Raw genomic sequence first — 6,006 nt, 5'->3', positions numbered from 1 at the left:
TAAAATTAATTTCATTCACTTACAAAACTATTTCTAGGATTGCATATATTTATTTGATATAGGACGAACGATTTATTCAGTCTTTGAAATAAAGCAAAAAATTAATTTAAAGAGGAGTTAACATAATGCTAGATATTAATTAATTGTATGAGTTAAGAAAAATAATTATATTTTTACGTTTCTGTGTTTACAGAAATTCAAAAAAGCTTGCAGTTTCGGAAATATAAAGCGTCAAAAATTCAAACTTTCAAATTTCAAGAGGCGATAACATGAGACAGGATGAAGGTAGAAAGAAGTTTTCTTCTAACGAAATCAACTATTTATAAGTGTCTAGCAGCTTTCAAAATTTCAGAAGAAAACGACATCAAAAAGTTGGAAAAAACGGATTATAGATAAAGGTAAATTTTAACGGCCATTTTCAAGCAACCCTCTGCATTTCCGCATTCGAAAAAATTAAAAAATGCATATGGTTCTACTACAATAAATGGTTGAAAAACTATATTTTTAGAGTTTTGTGGGGTATAACTTTTAAAGGGGTGGAGATAGGTAAAAATTTTGTTCAACGAAATTTAGTTTCTAGTAAAGATCTATAGACGTACAAAATTTCAGCTTTCTATCATAACGGGTGTAGAAGTTTTGTAAACAGACAAACGGACAGACGGAAGGACGGACAGGGTGAAACTAAAAAGCACTTTTGTTCAAAATATTTTTTTGGAAAAGTGCTAAAAACAAAGTCTTTTGGCCAAACTAATGGTTAATGTAATGACTAGTTTCAGCTTAAACACCAATCGAAAGTTTTAGAGACTTTAAAGTGGAGCAGTATTTCAATTCGCACGCCGGTAAGTTCAAACGTTTCAAAATATCAGGGCTCGAAAACTGGCTCGAAAACGTAAGTTTTCGAGCCAGTTTTCGAGCCCTGATCTTTCCAAAAAATTTATATGTTCATTGTTTTAATACCAGGAATTCAAGTATTAAAATTCAATGAAATCGGTCAATTATTTCGCTTTATATACACAAAAATGTATATTTGGCCCGTAGTAAACGTCCAGTTGCTGATGCCTGATTTCTTCTAAAAGTTAGAAATTTTTGCGGAAGGTCGAGAAAAGCTTATATATAAAATTTCAAGTAAATCGGTTGAATACTTTCTTCAAAATGTTCAAAAATGTAAACCGGGCCCGCTAAAAAGTGCAGTTCCCGAGGCCTGATATATTCCAGACGTTAAACAATCCGTGCCATGGTGGCAATAAACCTACATATAAAATTTCATCAAAATCGGTTCAGCCGAACTTGAGATACAGACCGACACAGTGCAGACACAGACCGACAGACCGACAAACCGCCAGACCGACAGACCGACGGACCGACGGGTTGCTAAAAATGGTTCTATCCCTACTATGGAGAAGTGCATTCCCACCGAAAACTCGATATGCAAAATTTGTTGCCATCACATTGTTGTGCCTATTGTTTGCACTATACGGTCGGTAATAACCCAACAAAATATTTTTAGCTAACTTTATTTAATTTTATTTTAGTTCAATGTTTTTGATAGACTCGTTTGTTTACGATATTTTCTTTCTTTCTTACCTACACAATTCTCTTATTACCATCTATTTATAAAAAAAATGGAATATTTTAAGATTTTAGAAGTGGCAAGCAAACGAGAAATAACGGAAGGGAACGAGTCGAACTGCTTATCAATAGATATACTTTGGTGTGAATTGATTACACAATCACGCATCTTATTCGCCTGTATTATAAAATTCAAATGTGTATATGCACGAATTTTAGTAACTTATTATTTTTTGCTTAGTGTCAAACGTATTTTACAATTTTATGCGACGTAACTCAAAGCGAGGTTCTTAAATAAATAACTCAAAAGATATTTGATCTCAAAGCAACTAAATATTTGCTTAATTAAGTACTTTTTCGTAATTAGTTTTAAGAACTTTTCTTATTTTAAATTTTAACTTATAAAATATTAGGAAAAAACATACCTATATGTAAATTCCGGATGTGTTTTTGAAGAAAAAAAAGTAAACTTAAAATATCTCACACACAGAATGGAACACAATTTCAAAACCACAGGCATAACACTTGCAAGGCTTGCAGTGCAAGTACACACGGCTAGTTATTGTTATTATTATTATTATTATTATTATTATTATTAGTATTATTATTATTATTATTATTATTATTAATATTATTATTGTTATTATTATTATTATTATTATTATTATTATTATTGATTTTATTATTATTATTATTATTATTATTATTATTATTATTATTATTTTTATTATTATTGTTATTAATTTTGTTATTACCATTACTATCATTGATATTATTTTTATTATTATCATTATTGTTACTCGTATTGTTATATCTATTATTATTGTCATTATTATTATTATTGCTTAATATTTATTATTATTATTATAATAATAATCATTACTATTACTATTATTATTATTATTATTATTATTATTATTATTATTATTATTATTATTATTATTATTATTATTATTATTATTATTATTATTATTATTAGTATATTATTTTTATTTTTACTGCGTCTGATCCCTGAGGACGGCAGTTTTTGAATCCTGGCAGTAGGTATAAAATGCAGAATTTATTCATTTGTGCAATGGACAAAACAAGAGGATTTAGTACCTCAGGTGGTAATTCAACTACATTGGAGAATCCGTCCTTTTCGGTGGTCGGCTCTACGGATTCTGGGGAGGGCCATTTATTTCATTTGATTGGCCCGTTCACGAGGAACGCGAAAACCCGGCGTTCACCACTTACATCTGATGTGCGGAATTTAGAAAAGAATAAAAATATAGAAGGTGGACTACCGCACACTCAAGCTCCGCAGACCAATAAGGATATAAACATGAGTAAAGCTCAAGCAAAAAAAAGTGATGATCAGAATGCTGACATACATAAAAGGACTAACCAACTAGAAAAGCTCTGTGTGGCTTTAAAAAACGAGGTTCTTCAACTGAGGGCTGAGAATGAGAATCTAAAGAAAAAGAAACATGTTAAAATTACATACAATAAGTCTAATGAGAGTAGTCATAAAGAAAAAGACGCTGCACCACAAGCAAAGCCGGTGAGGTCAATCTTGGACGTCTACTCAACAGATGAGGAAGAACTCGCCAGAGAAACAGATTGGATACTAAAGCAAAACAGGTCCAGTAAAAAAAGAAAAGCGGAATTATCTCCGGAAGTCGTTCAGGTGACGATCAACGCTGAGAAAGCGGATGTTCCTGATTCCAAAAGTCGAGGCGATGTCACGAAAAACTCTAGGCCGCCTCCAGTAGTCATAAGTAATGTGGTTGACTATTGTCAAATAGAGTCAACATTGAAAAATAAGGACATCAATTATAAGGTTAAAATGATGAATAACAATCAATTTAAGCTTATTGTAAATTCCGAAATGGACTACAGGAATCTTGCCAGGGCCATGAATGGATCCGGACTAGAATGGCATACCTATGAAAACAAGCAGGCCAGACCAATAAAAGTCATGGTAAGAAATCTTCACCTGAGTTGTAAACCGGAAGATATAAAGGAAGACGTAAGCTCTAGGGGTTACAAGATCTTAGATGTAACCAATAAAATTAAAAAAATAAAAGAAAATGAGAAAAACATTATGGTGCCTCTACCGCTGTTTATGTTAACATTCTCAAATGAAGAGGGGATGAAAAAAATTTATGAAATCGATCACATAAACAGGACGAAAGTTAGGATAGAGGCACTTCGAAAGGATAGGACCATTCCGCAGTGTAAAAGGTGTCAAAGGTATGGGCGTACACAAAAAGTTTGCCAGAGAGAACCAAAAAGTGTTAAATGCGCTTGCAAACACCGCAGATTGTAGTAAGCCAAAGAGTACTGCAGCAAAGTGTTCCAATTGCTCGGAGGCCCACCCAGCAAACTATAGGGGATGCCTTGTAGCTAAGGAACTGCAAAAACGTAGAAATAACAACAGCAATAACAACTTGAAGAATTCTGAACGTCCACCGAGGGAATGTAAATTACGGCGGTTCAGATCACTTTGACTAAGGAAAAATTTAGAGTGGCTGCATTATATTGTCACCCCAGATTTAAAATTACGGCAGAAATGTTTCAAAACGTTCTGACAGACCTAGACGACAGATTTATATTGGGGGTGACTTTAACGCCAAGCACACTGATTGGGGTTCAAGGCATACTTCAATTAGAGGAAGAGAACTTTGGACAGCAATTGGCAGCACGGGGTGCCTTTTTCACTCTACTGTGAAGCCAACGTATTGGCCAACCGATGTTAATAAGTGTCAAGATTTAATAGATTTCTTCATAACAAAACGGATTGCGAAAAATTTCATCGAGGTATACTATAACTATGATCTTAACTCCGATCATTCGGTGGTTATTCTTGAACTTAAGGAAAATATAGTTATGAAAAGAGCGAAACCTGCGCTGACAAATGGAACTACAGATGGGTCAAGATTTCGCTTAGAGATTGAACGTCAAATAGATCTAAGGAAAAGAATAAGAACGACCCAGCACATAGATGAGGAGGCCGAAAACTTCAGAAGAGCAGGCATTAACTATCCCCCACATATACTAGCAAAAGTAAGACGAAGCGGGCGGGCGAGAAAGAGGTGGGAGAGGATTCGGTTGCCAATTATGTTAAAAATTTGACGGCGGGTGAGAAAACCAATTACTCACTGTGGAGGGCAAGAAAAAAAAATCAAGCAACCTATCAAACATCTCGCCCCTATTAAAAACAAAGATGGAACGTGGGCAAAAACTGAAAAGGACAAGGCAAATGCCATTTTCATTCAGGGCGTATATGAAAATGGGGAATCTGTTTTGGTTGGGGATAGCGCGACTATTCCAATTGTCAAGGAAAGAGATGTTATAGAAGAAATCAGGACTCTGAAACCTAAAAAGGCCCCAGGATTTGACCTAATAACGGCCGATATTTTGAAAGAATTACCCAAAAGGGGTATAGAGATGCTTACGCGCCTAATAAATGCGTGTATAAGGTTTAATTACGTGCCTGAAATTTGGAAAGTTGCGGAGATAATCATGCTGCACAAATCTGGCAAACCTATAGACTGGCCGACTTCTTATAGACCAATCTCACTGTTGCGATGATTTCTAAACTGCTAGAGAAACTTTTATTGAAAAGACTTCAGTCTATAATTGAAAGTTAAAAGTTAATCCCGAATCATCAATTTGGTTTTCGCCGGAACCACTCAACCACAGATCAGATTCATAGAATAACTAACCTAATAGAAAAGTCACTGGAAGAAAAAACAATATGTTCTATCATATTTTTGGACGTAGCCCAGGCCTTCGATAAGGTTTGGCATTGTGGATTCATAAAAAAACTTAGGCAATTACTACCAAGGCAGTATGTTGACCTGAATCTTACCTGACTAATAGGGTATTTCGAGTTAAACAGCAAGAGGAGTACTTTTCGCTTAGGGATATCAGGTCGGGGTACCACAGGGGAGTATATTGGGCCCGATACTATACTTGCTATACACGTGTGATATTCCTGAATCGGAAGGAGTGACAACAGCTACATTTTCTGATGATACAGTAGTTATCGCAACAGTACGAAGTGAAAATGAATCTACACAAAAATTACAAAGGGCCAGTGATGAGATTTCAAAATGGATTAGAAAGTGCAATATAAAATTTAACGGGGTGAAATCAGTACACATAAATTTCATACACATACACATAATGCGCTGCGTACACTCATATCCAATCTATACAAAGATTTCAAAATAGAGTATTACGGACATTGTAAACGACCCTTGGTATGTCCGTAATACCCATATACACAGGGATCTCACGATCCTAAGTGACGAAATTAAAAAGCAACCAGCCAATCATAAAATTCGTTTATCCAATCAAGTGAACATCAAGGCGTCTCGATTGGTTGACAATCAAAACTTTATTAGGAGACTTAAACGTACGAGACCTCTCGAGTTAGTTTAAAGTTCT

This window comes from Condylostylus longicornis, unplaced genomic scaffold (genome assembly GCF_029603195.1).
Source record: "Condylostylus longicornis isolate FDR11 unplaced genomic scaffold, ASM2960319v2 ptg000277l, whole genome shotgun sequence".
Lineage (NCBI taxonomy): Eukaryota > Metazoa > Arthropoda > Insecta > Diptera > Dolichopodidae > Condylostylus > Condylostylus longicornis.
The sequence above is the reverse complement of the archived record's forward strand: the minus strand, read 5'-3'. Positions refer to the sequence as shown.